This window comes from Elaeis guineensis, chromosome 8 (genome assembly GCF_000442705.2).
Source record: "Elaeis guineensis isolate ETL-2024a chromosome 8, EG11, whole genome shotgun sequence".
NCBI lineage: Eukaryota > Viridiplantae > Streptophyta > Magnoliopsida > Arecales > Arecaceae > Elaeis > Elaeis guineensis.
The window spans coordinates 114,438,838-114,461,285 of record NC_026000.2 but is presented as its reverse complement, the minus strand read 5'-3'; the positions used below and the strand labels follow the sequence as shown (position 1 = coordinate 114,461,285).

The following is a 22,448-nucleotide window of genomic DNA, read 5'->3' as shown; positions in this document are numbered from 1 at the left end:
TGTGTGTACATCAAGTTGCCACATCCCTTGATATGTACTTTTGGGTCAAGGATGCAACAATTATAGGCATATTAGACCTTAGGTTTATGATCAGCATTATTGTCTTAGGATGAGTGTAGCAGGTTTAGACAATTAAAACTTTTGGTAGGATCACTAAAGCTTGGTTTAGGATAAGTCTAAGTGGATTTAAGTAATTAATATATGAGAATACAATTCTTAAGTTGTATGAATGTATTATATACATGTTATATTTAGTTATTGTTTTATCATGTAAGTACATTGGAAAGTTTACAATATGTTGCATCGGGATTAAAGAAAGTTACAATTTAGTAGCAAGAGAATTAGTTGCTGTATGAAGCAAATTATTAAGATTCAGTAGGATTGAAACTAGATCGAATACGGATGGCATACCAGCAGATCCATATCCATATTTGTTTTATCTGATGAATACAAATATGGATACAGATATTATGTGGATGCAAAAAATTATATCTATATTTATTTTAAACAAATATGGATACAATTCGGATACTAGAAGTATGAATATTATTATGAATATAAGTTGGATAATTAAACTTTACGACGTAGAATTAGAGATACTACTAAAAAGATGATAAATTAAGTTAATAGAATATTTATATGATTATATATTTTTTAAAAAATTAATAATTATTATATAAAATTATATAGAATTACAGGTATATTCGGATATTCGGATACGGATTGGATAGATATATATTCATATCTATATTCATTTTTCTTTGATGAATATGAATATAAATACAGATACTAATCAAATACTCAAATTTTTATTTATATCCAGATTGATTAGGATTCGAAAATGGATCTGGATGGATGTTATCCATACCACTTTCATCCCTAAAATTTAGGGTGCTAAGAAAGGCAGGTTACATTGGTTAATACCAAAAATTTCATCAATTAAGGAATGGAGGATATAGATATGTGAGGTTAAGCTTTGGAGTTTTAACAAGAAAGAGAATGAGGTGAATTTAGACATTTGAGATCAAATGGATATGGGTTTTTGGGACAAGGATGACTTTTATGAAGGAAGTATCTATTATTTGGTAGATTAAATAACTCAAAGTGACACATCAAAAGAGTTGCAAAATTGATTGGATGTAGTCTTCAGCAATGTCTATTTAAGTATGTTTGAGCTTTAAAAGCATTGATGAATAATTGTAAGAATTGTCAAGTAGGAGTTGATGTAGTCTAATGTGAAGAGAGATTTTTTTTACTTTGTTGATTATAAATAGCTTAAACAAGCAATCATAAGAATGTATGTGTATTAATAGGGTTGAGGATTCAATGATCAATTCCAAGACAAATATAAAATTTTGTCCACATAATTTATAAAGAGGGTTTATTTATTGAATTTATGAAAACTAAGATTAGCGGGTGCAGAGATATTTCATGGATTACTATGTAGAATTAGAAGTTTTTATTAGATTCTTGAGTTGGAATTAACCTACAAAATTTTATTTGAATTCTTGAAATTTTGATAAGACTCTGTATAAGGAGCCAAATGTACATATGACTATAAATGATTAAAGTTTGCCTTGATAAGAACTCAACGTCTAACATGTGAGATGATTAGATTTTTAGGCTAGGATAGTGAGTTTGTTAATATAGAAACAAAATGAATGCCAAGACAAGTAACTAAGTTGGAACTTTATTAGGTATTATCTTATTTATTCACAGACAAGAGTAATAGCTATTAAGAAATTTAAATTAGAGTTAGATCTACCAACTTTTGTTTGAACTTGGAGACTTGAGGACCATGAGTCATGAGATGCCTCCTGATATATGTACTAATCTATGAAGATTGAATTATATTTTGCTTGAAAGAAATTTAACTTGCAATGATTAGAATGATGCATTCTAAAATATATCAAGCAAAAAGAGTATTGGGTGTTAAAAGAGTAATAACTACAAGAAGAAGCCAGAATTTGGAGACATGGAATTCAAGACGAGATATTATGTTTTGTGATAGGCAATATATACATATATACATATACATACATACATATATACAAATGTATGTATGTATGTATGTATATGTATGTATGCATATGTACGTATATGTATGTATGTATACACATACACATATATACATATATAAAAGAAAAAACTTTTCTTGGATTGAATGGGATAAGAGATCTAGTTTGCTAGCTCCTTTCTTGATTTTCTTTTTTTGGGCCTGTCTTCTTGAAAAATAAGTCACACATTAAACCAGCTCTTGATTGTTATAGTTAAAAATTAGCAAAAAATTTGAAATTAGTATTTGGATTTTATGATAATATTTTTAGACCTAAAACATAACTCCAATATTTAAGTTACGTAATCATATGAATGACACTCTAAACAAGATCCATTACTTTTAATAGCTAGCTTGTACATCTAGAAAGTGTCATAGAATAATCATTCTGAAAAAATTAAATCTACTTGAGATCGTGACACCCCAATTGCAAAAGATCTGAGTAGTGATCAAGGCTAGTTTGTTTATAAATAGACTTTCATGACCATAAGGATGTTGGATTCATGATATTTAATATTTGGTCTAATGTTTAAGTTATGTCTTAAATTTTAGGAGACATTGCACAATGTTTTTGGATCTAAATAAAATAACAGTATTGCCATCTACCCTTAAGTAAAGGAACAATTGAAAGCGACCATTCAGATCTTGAAAAATATAAGGTTTGTGTCACCTAAGGGATTTAGGGAATTAACATGTATTTTCATGAAATTTGTCTGAAGTAATGATCATATAATAACCTTCAAATGGCACACATATGGCACTATTTTACAATAATTCTAAATTTCTTAACTACTGAAATGATAATTGTGAAAGAAATCTTTTAGGATCTTATATTTGCACTAAATAGTTGAGAAGATTTAGTAGTTCTACAAGATTCAGTTTAATTATAAGAGATCATGTGCTTCTAAACTAAAGTCTTAAGTGAGTGATCATGTGCTTTTGAACAAAAGATTTATGTAGTCTAGGATTCAGGATTGGGCCCAGTTAGGAGAAGGAAATATTTAAAGCCGCCCTCTCTTGCCATGTTCGACACCATTCCTAATGCATTGGACTACACACATGTACAACAACGCAAAAAAGAATAACGTTCTTTTGTATTGGGGCGGTTCAGAGTGTATCTAAAGGAGATTTATTCAGATTTTGGGATAGATACGGCTAGCGGCCTGGGAGATACGCTTCAAAGAGGTGGACCACATCGGACAGCCTCTGTGATGACTTATGTTAAATAAGAAAAAATTATCTATTAACCCTCAACATTATCCAAATTTTATTATCCTTCTCTTATTGAAAAATTTCAATTAGCCCCTTTAGTTTCAATACATGATTCAATGTGGTCCCACCAGCACAGTAGATTGAGTCATGAGATGATCATGTGACAACTTTAGATTTAAAATATCATATTTTAAGGATGAAACTGTAAAGCATCAATTGAGTCAAGTTAGGCATATAGATTAGGATTTTTTGTAACTAGGGCTTCACAAAATAGCTCCACTACTGTTAGCAATAGGTCCATTTTCCATAGCTTCTATCTCCTTGCATCTCCACCATTCTTCTTTGGTAAATAGAACCCACACCCCTATTTTCTTTCTGAGATGCCCACCAATTCATGCCTATCTCCCATCATTATAGCCTCCTCGTTCCAATCTGAATGGACATCCCTTTCCCTTATTAGTCTCCGCCATCCTCTAAAATCTACATCTATTTGGAATCCCATACAAAAAGGTTAAGTGGAAGATATTATTTGGTTCTCTTAGTCCTATATAGATATCCAAGATCTATTCTAACACAGAGCTAATGTTAGGCTAAACATACACTTGCATGACACCTCGCATATTCTTTGTTTAAGCCTAGACGTTCTTCTTAAGTGAGGGTTCAAATCTAATTAAAAATATCATGTTTCGGTTATCATTTATTCAAATGGGCCTATCTAGCAATATGCTTTAGTCCATATGGGCTGTAGATTTGCCTATGTCTTGATATATACAACCATTTGTAATAACTCAGGATCTCACTTAAAAATCTTAGCTGAAAAATATTTGGATTTCTTGACTATATAAATATCCAATATCTTTCTAGCATATAATCGATGTCGGAATAAATATAAGCCTATGCTAGTCCTCATATATTCTCTATTTAAGCTCTGGTGTCCTTTCTATGCTAAATACATCAATCACATATAATCATAAACATTATAATCGGTCTGTTCCAAAAGAGCCCATGCTATTGTATCCCTCAGTCTATATGAACATTGGCTAGGTCCATTTTTTTGCTATTTGTAACAATCATAACTTCACCCAAAAGGGCTAGTCTAAAGATATTAATTTAATTTTTTGACTTTGTATAAGTACTTAAGATCAACCTAATGCATAGCTAATATGAGACAATACATGTCCATATGGATCCTCTTAAGACTTCACCAAAAAGATTAGTTAGAAGGTATCTTTGACCCTATATATAAGTACCCAAAATCAACTCAATGTATAGCTGATGTGAGACTAAATGCACATCTACACAAGTTGTCATAGTTTTTTTCTCCCTTCTCACCTCACTACCTCACATATCCAACCATCTTACATGTATTGTCTCCCCTCCAACATTTGCTACATTTTTCCTGTCACATTCTCCCTTTTTTTGTCTTCCTCTTCTCTAGGTTGCTATTAAGAGCATGGGCCTTTTGGTGAAGAACTTGATGCCTTGGATGTACATCAAGTTAGTCCAAGGGAAGAAGAGATAGATCCACACTCTTTGTTGGGGTTCGTGTGCTTACTTTGCTTACTTCCATAGAGAGGCAACTAACACATTATTTTTAGAGAGATGAACATGACCTTCAATTTGCTTTTCTGGAGAAGGTCTCTGTAGTACTTGAATGCTAGGAGAGTTTTACATAGCCCTGATTTACTAGAAGATTGCTTCTGTAGAAACAATCTATGATTACATTCGTTCCATATCTGCCATGCAGCAGAATGCTATATTTGGAACCAATGTAATAGCAATATGCATAAATGATCCTTTCATTTTTTTTTTGGGATACTTTTCAATAGTTTGTTCAGTATATGGATTTCAAGAAGCTAGAATTTCCTCTAAGATTGAACTAGTTCATTATGTATTTCTTACGTTATCTATGTTCTGGGCATACTTTCTGGTGAATGTAAGATATAATTAATTATTTACTGATCTTTCAGATGTTATATTATCTCCAGAAGCAAACCTGTTTAGCTGCTTAGGAATGAAGGACTCTTTCTGAAACATTTTCTATACCTAAAAAGGTTGAGAACTTCATATCATTTACTCATTTTCTTCATAGGCTTTGATGATTGTGGTTGATTCATCTCTAAGCAGCTAAAACTGAATCAATTTCCTGGTTGTTTTTGTAAAACATAGATGAGAGAAATCTTTATGAGACATTGATGAGTATTGAATCACCATGTTACCTTCTCAAAGTAATGCCATTATGTCTTGAATGATTAGTTGTGAATGATTATAACTGCAGTATTATCCTTTGTTATGTTTGATATTTCTGATGGTCTATATCGATTTTTACGAGATAGTTGAGTTTCAATTCAATGACTAGAAAATTTTATTATTTATGATCAGCAAGTTTTAACCTAACAAAGAAAAAGTCTAGCCAAGTTATCTAGTTTCTTAGGATCAGTTGCAAAAAAGTGTCAATTATGTCTGATCAACTATTCTAGATGGAATGATATGCTTCCTGCATATAAAGTTGAGCTATTACAGATTGTAGAGGTAAAAAGATAGATTAAAACTATATGCTAACTAGATATAGATTATAGTATTCGATTTGATCTAATATTTGTATTTTTTTTAATATTTTATTGCAGACTAAGTTTGTAGTCCCTCCCGAGAGCCATGATTGGATAATAAAGTCTCTGAATCGTAAATGGAAAGAATATAAGGCCAAGTTGAAGAGGGATTATAAGAAGATGGGTGTGACTGAGGAGGAGGTTGCTCGTTCGTGTCCTTCCGATGTATACCCTCATCGGTGGATCGAACTTGTACACTGTTGGCTTTCTGAGAGAGGATAGATTATGTATATCTACATTTACTCTTTATTTTATATATTATTAGTGTCGACTAAATATTTATACAAGATATATCATATTATATATTTTACATGGTAGTCTTACTCCAATATTGGCAAAGCTACACAATGGTCTTAGTCAATGCCTCATACATCAGGTTCTAAGAGTTACGCGAGGCACAAAGCTGAATTTGTATGTTATACTTTCCTAAATCACAATTTCCTATCATGCTTCTTTAGAATTTGCTTATGTTGTCATTACTTTTTCCATCTTTACAGTTAATTTAAATGGTAATTAGACTTCAAGTTTTTGATGATTAGATTAGCTCAAATATACATACACATATTTCTTTGCAATTTAAGGTAGAAGGTAAGTGGGAATTACTTGCATGTATCAGCATCTAACTGCAATCAAGATGTATTACGTTAGAGAAGATGGAATGATTTCTTTCCCGTCAATATGGTTCACTTAGTGATATAAGCATGCAAAGATCTGTTCCCTAAACCGAAGTGGATATAATATAGTTATTTGCTTGAAATCTAAGTGCTTTACATATGGTTATGTGTCAGCTTCTAGTTTACCATTTTACGTACAGTTATGTGGTCAGCATCAAATCAATCACTGATCAGTTGCATTTGTTATGTTTATCACTTTGCCAAGTATCAGTTTTTGGGTGACAAACTAACTATTTGGGTTGCTTACATGCCAAGTATCAGTTGCATTAAACTGAATCTTTTTATTGCGGCACTGAATTTTGGTGATGTGTGCTTGGAGGGCATTCAGCAATTCTTAAATTTCTTCCCCCTTTTGGATTGTGTTATGTGGTTAGCACATGTATACATATATTTGTGAATCTGCCAGCATTTCTTTTACAGGGTTCTTGTGATCACCCGGCCCAATTGGGCCCAGAATCAATCCACAGCCCAAATAAATAAAAAAAAAGGAAAATAGAGGAGAAGACTCCCGAAGGGAGTCTTCTTCCTCCTCTCACCGGCTCCCAATCGGAGTCGGAAAGAGCCCCCCCTCCAACTTATTTAAGGAGGAGAACCCTCCTCTCTCCCTCTCACCAAAGACCCGAGACCTAGTCGGCGGCAATCGTCGGAAAACCACCATGGAGACCCGACCTGTGCCCGTCCAATTTCTTGCTGGAAAACCTCACCGACGTCGAAGGTAAGCTCCGACCCTCCTTCTTCTCTTCCTTCCCCTCCTTCCATAGCTTCATGACTCCTCGCCGGCCATCGGGATCACCAGAAAACCCATGAAGCGTGAAACCCCTGTTCGACCTGCCACGTTTCTCTCTTTTTCGGCCACCGACGCTGTCGATTTCGACGTCTCATCCTCGAGACCGGACCCACATCTCTCTCTCTCTTTTTCTTGAGCGCTTGGCCACCGACGACCGGTCAATAGACGGAAATCATGAAGAAAAGGGATGGATCTCCTGTTTTTCGAAAAAAAAAAAAGAAGAAAGCCTGCCGGCCGAACTCCGTTGCCGACCGGCTTCGCATGGTCGGCCGTCGTTGCCAGACCTCCGGCCAAGCCGCCACCCCATCGGAGCCTGAGCCATCGAGGGGGGGACCTCACGGTCTTCCCCTGTTTCGGCCCAAGAAGGCCGCGGGAAGAAGGAAAAAGAAAAAGAAAAGAAAAAGGAAAAAGAAAAAGAAAAGAAAAGAAAATGCAAAATAGAAAAATAAAAAAAAAGAAAAAAATAATAAAATAAGAGAAAAATTTCTTCTCTCCCCTCTTTCTCTCTCTTCTCTCTCTTTCTCTCTCTATTTTCTCTCTCTAAAAAGAAAAGAAAAAGAAAAAGAAAAAGAAAAAGAAAAAGAAAAGAAAAAAAAAAATAATAATAATAAAAAATATATGTGAGAGAAAGTTTCTCTCATCTCTCTCTTAAGTCTTTCTCTCTCTAGAATTAGACTTTTTCTCTCTACATTCTCTCTCCATTTTCTCTCTCTAGATTTTCTCCTTATTTTCTCTCTCTAGACCTTTTATCTCCTTTTATGGATTTCGTCTCTCTAGGGTCATTCTCTCTCTCTGATTGCATCACAGACCCTAGGATAAATTTGAGATGAAAATATGATGATCTGAGACTGCTTGAAATTCGTGCAGTAGATTAGATTTTGATCCGATCCTTATTCGAAATTGATAACATCTATCATGGTTAATCCATATTAAGTCATCCTGATATGACCACTGATGATCTCAATCATGATTGCCATTTTTGAAGGATACGAAGATTCTCTCTTCACTTTCTCTCTCTACTTTCTCTCTCATGACCGACTTTCTCTCTCTAAAAAGATCTATGAATCCTGTACCAAGTTATGCCTTCATCTTTTAGGGGTTCATATTGACTCTAACAAGATGATCCGAAATTGCTTTGATATCCGTGCTGTATGTCAATTTTATCTGATCGTATCAAAGATCTTTCAAATTCATTATTAAAGAACCCTATTGATTGATCTTGACTTTAATTCGATCTGTGCTTCATAATTTTTTGATCAAGTCACTTGAATCTGACCCTCAGATAAGAGATCCTGAATTGCCCTGGTATCTGGATGGTCCGACACATCCAGATAACAGTCCTCTTTCCTTATGATTTAATCTTATTATATTTATGGAATAGAAATTGATGATGATTTGATATTTTAAATAGGATTAGCTGATTTTTTTAACGAAGTCTGAAGATCTAAGATGAACGAGGTAAGTGGATTTTATGCTCCTTATTTATTTTTAAATGATCATATTTTCATGCAAAGAATTGTTATTGATGAAATCATATTTTTCATAAAATAAGGATCGGCATATGTGATATGAAAAAGCATATTTTATTATGAGCATTAATTTCATGAATATGTCTTATGAAAATAGCATGATTATGAAGCATGAATTTCATTATTTTTCCATCTATGTATATATATGCTTTAAGAAAAAGATATAATGATTTCAAAGGCTCTCAGATGGCTATGAATGAATCCCTTCGGGAAGGTCGACATCCGAAGCTAGCATCCACACGAAACATGGCTCTGCCAGCAGGTATAAAGTTGGCACATGAATTAAGAACTCTGTCGATTAAGAAACATGGCCCTATCACGGATATAATAGTGACCTTAGCACGAATATCTGTGAGCAATATTTTGAAACATGACATGAATGCATGATGAAAATAATTTACGATTCATGACTGTGAAATATACATGATTTTTACGTGCATGATGAATTTATAACTTGTTTTGTTATATGCTCTATGAAATACTTTATTTTGTATTATCTGTTATTTTCTAAATATTGCATTATCATGAAAAACTTATGTTTGATCCGATAAGGAAGCACAAGTTCTACTTACTGGGCTAGTGTAGCTCATATTCTTTTTGTTTTCTTTTTGTTTGAACAGAGAAATAAGGTAAGGATCGGCAAAAGGAATCCAAACTTGAAGATCGGCATAGCAAGCTTGAAGATTTGACAGCGGAAGTTTAATTTATTTTATAATCATGGATTTGTAGTTATTTATGAATGTTGAGATTCGGATTAGTACATGCTTTTGGATTTAGATGCTCTGAACCAATATTGGTTCGATTATTTGATGAATAATAGAATTGAATCTTTTTATTTGACGGATTTTAGATGATTATGATGGATTGGCTTCGTGTTATTGTGGGCTCCATCCCTCGGTAGCATGGCCGTGTTATGTCCCGGATTTGGACAGTTCTGCTTCTGTAAGTCAGGTGGTGATTTGCTAATTAATCGATGCAATCTGAAAATGTGATTGGTGTGATCGGTTAGAGTTTTGTGTGAATTACAGATTCATGTACAGTGTGCATGGCTAGTTTCACAATTGCCTGGATTTTGATGAATTTATCCATGTTAAGCTTTGGATTATTGTAGCATACATGTGAGCATATAGCATGCAATTAATCAGAAGAACTGAGGGGGAATTCTTGTGCTAAAACATTGGGTTGTTTTAATTTCATGTGAATCTGATATCAGCAAATTGTTCTTTCTCATGATGAGTATAACGTCATGTGATTGACAATTATGGCTTTTAAGCAAGGGGTTTCTTGATGTCATGCAATAATCAATAATATGATGATATATTTTGATTTTGGCGGACAATTTAGTTTCGATCCTCTTCAGAGGAGAATGGCTAACCTGCTGGGGAAATCAATATTGACCAATGAGCTGTCTAGATCTTTAGGAAGTCTTTTGTAATCATTTTTTTTCCTTTACTCCAGATTTCGCTTCATTGGCTTCTGCATGATCCTGATCATGTCGTTCTTGTCATCTACACAATTTGCATAGAATCTTCAATAACTATTGCATTTTACAGTAATCTGGGGAATCAGTATCTTTTTTTATGTTTTTAGATTCTAAGTCATTGATTCTCCATGACGTGATCCATTGCTACACTCTTTGTGAGCTTGTGTCCTTTTCCAATGGGCATACTTCCATGTGCATTTTGGCCTTATTCCATGTTGAAGTGAATGGGGTTGGATTCATTTAATGATCACAAGCAGAAGAGAATTAAGTCTTGTAGCTCCATTCAGAAATCTCAATTGATTCACAGGAGAAGTCTAGGAGTGGTATCAAAATGATGTTAAAAGCAAGATGGTGGGATAAGAAGGGAGATCATAACTAATTACATAGAAATTGGTATACACGAATGATATATAGGCATGAGGTATGTGCAAATTATTTTATGCTTGTCAATTTGAAACTATATATGCTTTCACAAGACAGAATATAAGTGTTATCCTTGTTTCTTAAGTACTGTAGGGAAAAGATATAGGTCACATATGCCGTAACTGCAAATAATATTCTGAAATGGTATCTCAAGCTATTGTTTCTCCTTGTTTAAAGTTTAAACAATCTGATGCATAGATTAGCTCTAATATACATACACAATCTGATGTACAATACAAATTAAGATAATATACTTTTTTCTGTAGATCTTGTATAACGATATATCTTGTATCATATATCATATATAATGGACCATATATCATGTATCATATACTTTTATTTTGTAGGTAGAAGAGTATGGGAGGGAGCCTGGTGAGGTTGAGTTCTATAGGATGACTCATACCCACCAAGATGGCAGCTTTGTACGAGAGGGTCTAGAGATCTGATGGTATGTATTGATTTTTTTGTTAAATGATTTACATTATCATTTTTTATCATTAATATGTAGATCTATTCTTTAATATATAGAATAGGGCAACAACACTTATTGCAGAGTATATTGATGAGTCATCATCATCTGTGGAGTACAGTCGCATTGAGGCCTAGGTGTTCACTGAGCTTATGGGACCAGAGCGTTATGGCCGAGTGAAAAATTATGGAGTTGGAGTCACCCCCACTCAGTTATCTGCAGTGAGCAGATATATTCAGGAGTGTAGATATAGTAATACTGCAGAGGCCCATAGGTTAGAGACACATGTACAAGAGATGACACATAGACATGTACAAGAGATAACATAAAGATACGAGGCACAGTTACAGGAGATGAATCAGGGACATAACATACAAGTTGAGAAGTTATGGCAAACCTATCATACAGAGATAGTATCATTGAGGACTTAAGTTGATCAGATTACATCTTTTTTACATAGTTTTGCCCCACATCAGGTAATTAGCTATATATAATTTTTGAATATTTTATATATATATATATTATATATATATATATATATATATTTATATATATATATATATATATATATATATATATATATATATTGTATAGGCTTTTGTATATACAGATTTCTAGATTCTTAACTTAGAAAGTTTTTTGGTTTCTTTCAGGGTCCTGATACTTCCAGTAGCCGCTGAGATGATGATGATACCATAAACAAGTCATAGGCTTTTTTTTTTTTGGGTTTCCTTACATGATATACAATTTGCATAGAATCTTCAATAACTATTGCATTTTATAGTAATCTGGGGAATCAGTATCTTATTTTATGTTTTTAGATTCTAAGTGATTCTCCATGACATGATCCATTGCTACACTTCTTGTGAGCTTGTGTCCTTTTCCAATGGGCATACTTCCATGTGCATTTTGGCCTCATTCCATGTTGAAGTGAATGGGGTTGGATTCATTTAATGATCACAAACAGAAGAGAATTAAGTCTTGTAGCTCCATTCAGAAATCTCAATTGGTTCACAGGAGAAGTCTAGGAGTGGTATCAAAACGATGTTAAAAGCAAGATGGTGGGATAAGAAGGGAGATCATAACTAATTACATAGAAATTGGTGTACACGAATGATATATAGGTATGAGGTATGTGCAAATTATTTTATGCTTGTCAATTTGAAACTATATATGCTTTCACAAGATAGAATATAAGTGTTATGCTTGTTTCTTAAGTACTGTAGGGAAAAGATTTAGGTCACATATGCCGTAACTGCAAATAATATTCTGAAATGGTATCTCAAGCTATTGTTTCTCCTTGTTGAAAGTTTAAACAATCTGATGCGTAGATTAGCTCTAATATACATACACTATCTGATGTACAATACAAATTAAGATAATATACTTTTCTCTATAGATCTTGTATAATGATACGTCTTGTATCATATATCATATATAATGGACTGTATATCTTGTATCATATACTTTTATTTCGTAGGTGGAAGAGTATAGGAGGGAGCTTGGTGAGGTTGAGTTCTATAGGATGATCCATACCCATCGAGATGGTAGCTTTGTATGAGAGGGTCTAGAGATCTGATGGTATGTATTGATTTTTTTATTAAATAATTTATATTATAATTTTTTATTATTAATATATAGGTCTGTTCTTTAATATATAGAATAAAGCAACAATACTTATTGCAAAGCATACCGACGAGTTATCATCGTCTACGGAGTGCAGTCAGGTTGAGGCTGAGGCCCAGGTGTTCACTGAGTTTATGGGACTGAAGCATTATGGCCGAGTGAGGGGTTATGGAGTTGAAGTCACCCTCAGTCAGTTGTTTGCAGTGAGCAGATATACTCAGGAGTGTAGATAGAGCTGTAATACTGCAAAGGCCCGTAGGCTAGAGACACATGTACAGGAGATGACATAGAGACATGTACAAGAGATAATACAAAGATACAAGGCATAGTTACAGAAGATGAATCAGAGACATACCATACAGATTGAGGAGTTGAGACAGATCTATCAAACAGACATAGTATCATTGAGGACTCAGGTTGATTAGATTATATCTTTTTTACATGGTTTTGCCCCACATCAGGTAATTGGCTATATATAATTTCTGAATTATATATATATATATAGGTTTTTGTACATACAGATTTCTAGATTCTCAACTTAGAAAATTTTTTTGTTTCTTTCAGGGTCCTGATTCTTTCAGTAGCCACCGAGATGATGATGATACCATAAACAAGTGATAGGCCTCTATTTTTTTTGGGTTTCCTTACATGATATACCTTTTCATATTTTCCTTTAATTTCTTTTAGTTGTGATGGACATTCATTCATGTTAGGTAATGTAAAAAATCGAGTAATCTGGTTTTATATTTTACAGTTGTCTTGCTGAGTCAATTGCCTATGTAACTGTTATAGTTCCAAACATTAAGCACTCTAGTGAATTTTGGAATATAGATTTGTTGAGTGCTTTGTCATTTACCTAAATTTACTATACTCAGAGTATAATGATATACCTTCTTTTGGACTTAGTGTAAATGTATAATGTATTCACAAAATTTTATCATATAGAAATTGTTATGATTATCTGAAATGATATATATGCTGCTATGCCTGCTGGGTCTTTTACAGGATTAAACACTCAACAAATGCTTTAGTCATTATTATGGCATTTTCAGTCACCGACCAAGATGTGTAGTATCTCAGATTTGAGATTTCAATAAACTTGCTTCTGACAACAATCGGATAAAGTGCAATTACAGATATCGCCTTGACACAGGCAATGCAGAATGGGCAAATAGGTATGATATTGATCTCCACTGGTTTGTTTCTCTTTCTAATTCAGATTCCAATAAGGATGCAGCCAACAAGGCCTTAAATTTCATGCTTGGATGGTAAGTCATTGTCAAATCATACACAAGTAATCTAGATATATATGCTGAAACTCCTGTAGGTTCATGGACCTCTTAACTCGGGGATATTATCCATTGAGCATGAGGTCATTGGTAAGTGTTGGTGCAAAAATCCGTTTGCGCCGGAGAAGCTGGAGTCGAGGAAGTCGCGGTCGCCGTCGGGACTTGCAAAGGAAGTCTAAACCGGAGGTGGGGTTGCTCCGGCAAGACCCTCCGACGCTCAAGTCAGTTCTCTGCCTCAACAAGAATGGAGCGCTCGAACGGAGAATTTAGCAGAGTTTTTAGATGAAAGATGAGAGCTTATGGAATAACGTATCTGGGTTTCCCTTTATAGGCGGAGGGGGCGGTAGCCTGATAACGACATCTGTAACCGTCTGGCAGCGGGCTGCCCAGGGTCAGGCAGAGTTTGTTGCAGAGAGTAGTGGGGTGGACCCGTGGCTATCATCGGGGTGTGCCACGTGGGGCCTGCCGCGGGAAGTGGAGCGGCGTCCGTTGTCGTGACTCGCCAGTGGATGGAAGAATCGCGCGGTAACCGTCTCAGGAAGTGGAGCGGGGTTGTGGCCGTTATCGTGGCTTGCCAGGGAGTGATGGAGCTGCGCAGAATCTGCCGCAGAAAGTGGAGCAGTGCTGTGATCGTTACTGCGGCTTGTCAGGGAGTGATGGAGCTGCACGGAATCTACAGCAGGAAGTGGAGCGGGATCGTGGCAGTTGTTGCGTCGCGCTTGTGAATGCGGATCCGTCGGCCGAAGTTCGGCACCGGTCGGAGCCGACGATGGAGTCCGACTCCCGTAGGAGTCCGGGCGGAGCCCTCCTGGGGTTGATGTTGCGGTCGGAGCCCGGTTCCCGTAGGAGTCCGGGCGGAGTCCTCCTGCAATTAAAGTCAGGTGCGGAGTCCGGCTCCGTAGGAGCCCGGACGGATCTTACCGGCGGTTGACGTTGGCGACGAAGCCCGGCTCCCGTAGGAGTCCAGGCGGAGTCCCTTTGAGGTTGGAGTCGTGGGCGGAGCCCGGCTCCCGTAGGAGTCCGGTCGGAGTCCTCATGGAGTTGATGTTGCGATCGGAGCCCGGTTCCCGTAGGAGTCCGGGCGGAGTCCTCCTGCAATTAAAGTCAGGTGCGGAGTCCGGCTCCCGTAAAGCCCGGATGGATCTTACTGGCGGTTGACATTGGCGACGAAGCCCGGCTCCCGTAGGAGTCCGGGCGGGGTCCCCCTTGGGGTTGGAGTCGTGGGCGGAGCTCGGCTCCCGTAGGAGTCCGGGTGGAGCCCTCCTGGAGTTGATGTTGCGATCGGAGCCCGGTTCCCATAGGAGTCCGGGCGGAGTCCTCCTGCAATTAAAGTCAGGTGCGGAGTCCGGCTCCCGTAGGAGCCCGGACGGATCTTACCGGTGGTTGACGTTGGCGATGAAGCCCGACTCCCGTAGGAGTCCGGGCGGAGTCCCCCTTGAGGTTGGAGTCGTGGGCGGATCCCGGCTCCCGTAGGAGTCCGGTCGGAGTCCTCCTGGAGTTGATGTTGCGATCGGAGCCCGGTTCCCGTAGGAGTCCGGGCGGAGTCCTCCTGCAATTAAAGTCAGGTGCGGAGTCCGGCTCCCGTAGGAGCCCGGACGGATCTTACCGGTGGTTGATGTTGGCGACGAAGCCCGGCTCCCGTAGGAGTCCGGGCGAAGTCCCCCTTGAGGTTGGAGTCGTGGGCGGAGCCCGGCTCCCGTAGGAGTCCGGTCGGAGTCCTCCTGGAGTTGATGTTGCGATCGGAGCCCGGTTCCCGTAGGAGTCCGGGCGGAGTCCTCCTGCAATTAAAGTCAGGTGCGGAGTCTGACTCCCGTAGGAGCCCGGACGGATCTTACCGACGGTTGACGTTGGCGACGAAGCCCGGCTCCCGTAGGAGTCCGGGCGGAGTCCCCCTTGAGGTTGGAGTCGTGGGCGGAGCCCGGCTCCCGTAGGAGTCCGGCGGAGTCCTTCTGCAGTTAAAGTTAGGTGCGAAGTCTGGCTCCCGTGGGAGTCCGGACGGATCTTACCGGTGGTTGAAGTTGGTGATGGAGCTCGGCTCCCGTAGGAGTCCGGGCGGAGTCCCTCTTGAGGTTGGAGCTGTGGACAGAGCCCATCTCCCGTGGGAGTCTGGGCGGATCTTACCGGCAGTTGAAGTTGGCGATGGAGCTCGACTCCCGTAGGAGTCCGGGCGGAGTCTCTCTTGAGGTTGGAGCTGTGGACAGAGCCCATCTCCCATGGGAGTTCGGGCGGATCTTACCGACAGTTGAAGTTGGCGATGGAGCTCGGCTCCCGTAGGAGTCTGGGTGGTGTCCCTCTTGAGGTTGGAGCTGTGGATAGAGCCCATCTCCCGTGGGAGTTCGGGTGGAGTCCTTCTTCAGTTGAAGTTGGCGACGTAGCCCGGCTCCTGTAGGGGTCCGGGCTGAGCTCGCAAGGGCTAATCCCACTAAGAACTTCGGTCGTGGGTATTTTGTATCCAACACTAGTCCTCCTACTTTCGAGTTTGAATTTCGAATGAAGGAAGTACAGAGAGATGGGCATGGCCGAAGTTATCCCCTCGAATCCTGCACATAACCGCCCTTGGATATGTCGGCATTTAATGTGCGCACGTCAGAGCCCTTTTTTCGATTAAGGTGATCTGAAGAGTCTTTTCGAAACTCCCGCCGAAACGTGATCCCAAGCGTCGCGCTACGGAAATTTTTGAACAGTCAATCCTCGATAGCGGCGAGTGGGACACGCGGGACACGTGGCATGCACCAGTTGGCCTAGGGACACCCGCCGCCATAACTGCGCTAAGATCCGTTGGCTATTTAAACCCCCTACTCTTCCTTCGGGGCTCATCCTGCCGAGAGGACGGTACCTTTCTTTCGTCTGAGAGCCTAGCTACTCAGCCACTTCCTCCGCACCGGTCCTTGCCGTCTTCAGCCCCTCGATTCTTCTCTAAGGGGTTCCCACGTCATGTCCTCCACCCCGGAGGCCATCCTCGAAGGGATGTCTAGGGATTGGAGGAAGGCGAGGAGGAGAACAGCGGCCGGTGAGTTCTCCGATCATCAAGTGGCCGCTGAGGATCTCCGTCGTTTCAAAGGGGGCTCAAGGAAGAATTCCTTCAACAACAGGGGTTTAATAATGGGGGCCGTCGGTAAAGGTATTCTGCCCGAGAATTTTGGAGTAGCAAGGCGGGGTGATACCGGTCAAGAGGGCAAAGCTGTCTCACAAGCTGTGGCGGGATCCTTGATGCCGTTGGGGCCGAGGGACCAGGAGCGGTCGAGTCGACGGTGGGGCAGTAAAACTTATTGCAGGGGCGGTGGAAGTAGCACATGCCGACCTTGCCGGAGCATTTTGGATGGTGGCTACCACAAGTATTCGGTGATGAGCATATCTCTGGCGCCACCGTTGCCCCCAGGGTGACTCCGGTTCTTCTTGAAACAGGTCTTTGTCGCCGCTGCCGTCGCCCTTACCTCCCCCGGGAATCTATCCCATCCTTTTCCCCCTGAGGTTGGGACTTCGGAGGTGGGGCGAAGCAAGGCGGGGCGAAAGCCGATAGGCCCTCCACACGCACTGGATACGAAATGGGAAGAGAAGTTTGCAGCTTGAAGCGGCTTCCGGCGTATCCTTTCCAAACCGTGTTCTCGATGTCGTCGATGATGTATTTATTTTTTTTTTCTGGCCCACCGGGTCTTGTAACGTACACCTTGTTGGTTGAAAAATGAAAAGGAGATTTTGTTACCTCGTCTGCATCTTGCATCGAATAGTCGTCTGTCGAACTTCTTTATTCTTCTTTCTTCTCTCTTCCTCCTTTTCTTCTTTTCTTTTTCACGTCGTCCTAAGGTCATCGACGACCTCTTTTATTCGTGTTGGATTGTTATTTGCCGAGCTCCTTTTCGACTTTTACGCCGTTCGAAGATATCCGGTTGTCATTTTTCCGTCAATGGCTACAGGCTCGCTTGGGGCCATTCGGGCCTGGGGTCCCTCCTAGGGCTTGAATTCGGGGATCCGAGTTTCTGTCACCCTAAGTAAGTTGTCCTATTTTATGTCAAAACTTCCTTAAAAGCTGAGACTCCCGATGGGAGCCCCAGTCCTTGTGGTGACAGAGTTTTCTGTACCTCGATCGCTGTCCGTTTTCCAATCGTAGCTGTCATGGTCCGTTGCCTTTCTTTTTCCTTTTCGCTCGAAATTTTTCTCCGCTGAAGTCAAGGCGAAGTTCGGCTCCCGTGGGAGTCCAGACGGAACCCTCCTGTGATTGGAGTCGTGGGCGGAGCCCGGCTCCCGTAGGAGTCCGGGTGGAGTCTTCCTTGGCATCGTGGACGGAGTCCGACTCCCGTAGGAGTCCGGGTGGAGTCTTCCTTGGCGTCGTGGACGGAGTCCGGCTCCCATAGGAGTCCGGGTGGAGTCTTCCTTGGCATCGTGGATGGAGCCCGGCTCCCGTAGGAGTCCGGGTGGAGTCTTCCTTGGCATCGTGGACGGAGCCCGGCTCCGTAGGAGTCTGGGTGGAGTCTTTCTTGGCGTCGTGGATGGAGCCCGGCTCCCGTAGGAGTTCGGGCCTTCCACTTTGCTCGAGCCAGGGCGAGGTTCTCCTCCCGTTCCCGGTCTGGCTATGGGGGCGCGTTAGGGCGCTGTAAGGCCTCTCCCCCCATCCGGTCTAAAAGAACCGGGCCTTTGACTTTGCTCATGTCAGGACGAGGTTCTCCTACTGTTCCTGACACGGCTGTGGGGGCACATTAGGGCGCTGTAAGGCCTCTCCCCCCATCCGGTCTAAAAGAATCGAGCCTTTGACTTTGCTCATGTCAGGACGAGGTTCTCCTCCTGTTCCTGACACGGCTGTGGGGGCACATTAGGGTGCTGTAAGGCCTCTCCCCCCATCCGGTCTAAACGAACCGGGCCTTCGACCTTGCTCAAGTTAGGGCGAGGTTCTCCTCCTGTCCCTAATAGGGCTGTGGGGGCGCATATGGGCGTTGTAGGGCCTCTCCCCCCATCCGGTCTAAATAGAACCGGGCCTTCGACCTTGCTCATGTCAGGATGAGGTTCTCCTCCTATTCCTGACATGGCTGTGGGGGCACATTAGGGTGCTGTAAGGCCTCTCCCCCCATCAGGTCTAAATGGAACCGGGCCTTCGACCTTGTCGGGATGAGGTTTCCCTTTTGTTTTTGATATAGTTTGTTTGCATTGTCCAAGGACATATAGGTATGTGATTTTCAATTAAAATGAAGTTACTGGTAGTACATCCACAAGTTTTTCAAGCTCCACGATCGCGGGAGGTCGGCTCCTCCGAGTTCCTTAAGATAATAAGTTCCGGGCCGGACTACTTCTTTGACTTCATACGGTCCCTCCCAGTTTGGGGCGAGTTTTCCTCGGTCCTGAGGTTGCGAGACAGCGGCTCGTCGAAGCACTAGATCTCCCGCTCCAAAGGCTTTGTTCTTAACCCAGACGTTGTAATATCGAGCAACCTTCTGTCTGTAGGCTACCATCCGAACCTGAGCTATCTCCCATCTTTCTTCCAGTAGGTCGAGGTTGGCTCTAAGACCTTGCGAACTTTGATGTTCGTCGAACGCCATGACTCGTGCTGACGGAAGTTTAAGCTCGATGGGGATGACGGCTTCCATACCGAAGGCTAAAGCGAAAGGGGTCTCCCCCGTAGGTAGCCTCTGAGTAGTTCGATACACCCACAACACATGATAAAGTTCGTCCGCCCAAGTTCCCTTCGCTTTTTCAAGCCTTGTCTTAATCCCGTGCAAAAGGGTTCTGTTGGTCACCTCAGCTTCGCCGTTCGCCTGGGGATGGACTACTGATGTCAAGTTATGGGAGATGTTTAGATCTTCACAGAATTCGATGAATTTCGCTCCCGCAAATTATCATCCATTATCAGTGATTAGGGTTCTAGGCAGACCGAACCTACACACGATCGATTTCCAGACGAAATCTTGTACTTTTGCTTCCGTGATTTTTGCTAGTGGTTCGGCTTCAACCCATTTGGTGAAGTAGTCGATCGCTACGAGGAGAAACTTCCTTTGCCCAGATGCCATGGGAAAAGGGCCAAGGATATCCATCTCCCATTGCGCAAAAGGCCATGGGGCACTCAAGGGTGCGAGCTCGGTGGTGGGCTGTCTCTGGATGTTGGCGTATCTCTGCATCGATCATACTTTTTGACATATTCAATCGAATCACGATGCATCGTTGGCCAGTAATATCCCTGGCGGAGCAGCTTGTGGGATAAAGATCTAGCCCCCAAATGGTTTCTGCAAATCCCCTCATGTACTTCCCACAAGGCGTAGTCAGCTTCCGAGGGCTGGAGACATTTCAAGAGGGGCAAGGAGTATGATCTTTTGTACAATTTGCCCTCATAAAGGATGTACCGGGAGGCTTGATTTCGGAGCTTCCGAGCCTCCTTCGCGTCCTGGGGGAGAACTCCATCTCTAAGATAGGTTATCAGCGGGTCGACCCAGCTGGGCTCGTGGTCGATCTCTATTACGGGTCGCGATTCTTCTGTACTCGGGTGTTTTAGAACTTCAAAGAGGACGCCTTTGGGCAATTCGGTCGGAGCTGATGTCGCCAGCTTGGAGAGAAGATCGGCTCTGGTATTCTCCAGCCTTGGAATCTGTCTAATGCTGAAGCTGCTGAAGGCGAGGGTGAGCTCCTTTACCTTCTCAAGGTATCTGGCCATACTGTCCTCCCGCGCTTCGTAACTCCCGCTGACTTGCCCCACCACCAGTTGAGAGTCACTGTGCACCCAGAGCTGACTTATTCCCAGCTCTCTGGCGATCCTTAGTCCTGCGATCAGAGCTTCATATTCCGCTCCATTGTTTGTTGCGGGGAACTCGAAACGTAGAGCGTACTCCGCGATGACTCCCTCCGGACTGACCAAGATCAGGCCTGCACCTGCGCCCGACATGTTGGAAGATCCATCCACATAGAGGGTCCAAAAGCGATCGGAGGGATTGGCCTCTTCGTTGGGGAGTTCGGTTGAGACTTCAGGTCGTCAGCTTTGCTTTGCTCAGGTTCGGCCTCCTCTGGGATGGTGCACTCTACTATGAAATCTGCCAGTATTTGGGTCCTTACTGTTGGTCTAGGTCTGTAGTTGATGTCAAATTTCGTGAGCTCGATCGCCCATTTTGTCATTCTTCCGGAGGTGTCAGCCCGGTGCAAAACCGCCTTGATCGGTTGATCGGTGAGTAGCGTCATGGTGTGCCCTTGAAAGTAGGGTCGGAGCCTCCGAGCTGCAACCAACAAGGCGTAGGTCAGTTTTTCTAATTTGGTGTACCTGGTCTCGGCTCCCTCAGCACGCGGCTAATGTAGTAGATTGATCGCTGGACTTTCGTTTCTTCTTTGACAAGGACAGCTGCGAGGGCCATGGGAGAGACCGCTAGGTATAAAAATAGTTTCTCCCCAGGTTCAGGCTTTGCCAACAGCGGGGGTGAGCTAAGGTAGCTTCTTAACTCTTCGAACGTCTGTTGGCACTCAGGGGTCCAACAGAAGTTCTTCAGCTGCTTGAGGGTTTGAAAGAAGGGCAAGCACCGTTCGGCCGACCTCACGACGAAGCGATTAAGAGCCGCTATCCTCCCTGTGAGGTGCTGAACCTCTTTGATCGACTTTGGGGCGGTCATCTCCTGGATGGTGCGAATTTTCTCTGGATTGGCCTCAATCCCGCACCCTGATACCATGAAGCCCAGGAACTTTCCTGAGGTTACTCCGAAAGCGTATTTAGTTGGGTTCAGCTTCATTCTATACTTTCGAAGAGCGTCAAAGGTCTCCTCGAGGTCGGCGACATGATTTCTGGAAGACTTGCTTTTTACGAGCATATCGTCCACGTAGACCTCCATATTTCGGCCGATCTGCTCTTTGAAGATTTTATTCACCAACCATTGGTAGATTGCGCCCGCATTCTTGAGGCCGAAAGGCATGACCCTGTAACAGTAAAGGCCGCGATTAGTGATGAAAGCTGTCTTTTCTTCATCTTCCGACGCCATTCTAATTTGATTATAGCCGGAGAACGCGTCCATAAAGGTGAGGAGCTCATGGCCTGAGGTCGCGTCCATCAGTTGGTCGATTCTGAGAAGGGGGTAGCTATCCTTTGGACAAGCCTTATTCAGCTTTTTGAAGTCTATGCACATCCTCCACTTATCGTTTGCTTTTTTGACCAGAACAACATTGGAAATCCAATCAGGATAATTGACTTTCTTAATGAATCTGGCCTTGAGGAGCTTATCCACTTCCTCGGCTATCACCTTCTGCCTCTCCGGGGCATGACTCCGAATTTTTTCTTTTGTCGGTCGATGCTTTGGATCGACGGCCAGATGATGCTCCATGACTTCTGTGTCAAT

General features: G+C 41.6%; 1 pseudogene; it reads left to right on the top strand.

Moving 5' to 3' along the window:
• Nucleotides 1-11,922, top strand: part of LOC140851217 (uncharacterized) — a 34,531-nt pseudogene extending 22,609 nt beyond the window's left edge.
• Nucleotides 11,923-22,448: the final 10,526 nt, after the last annotated feature.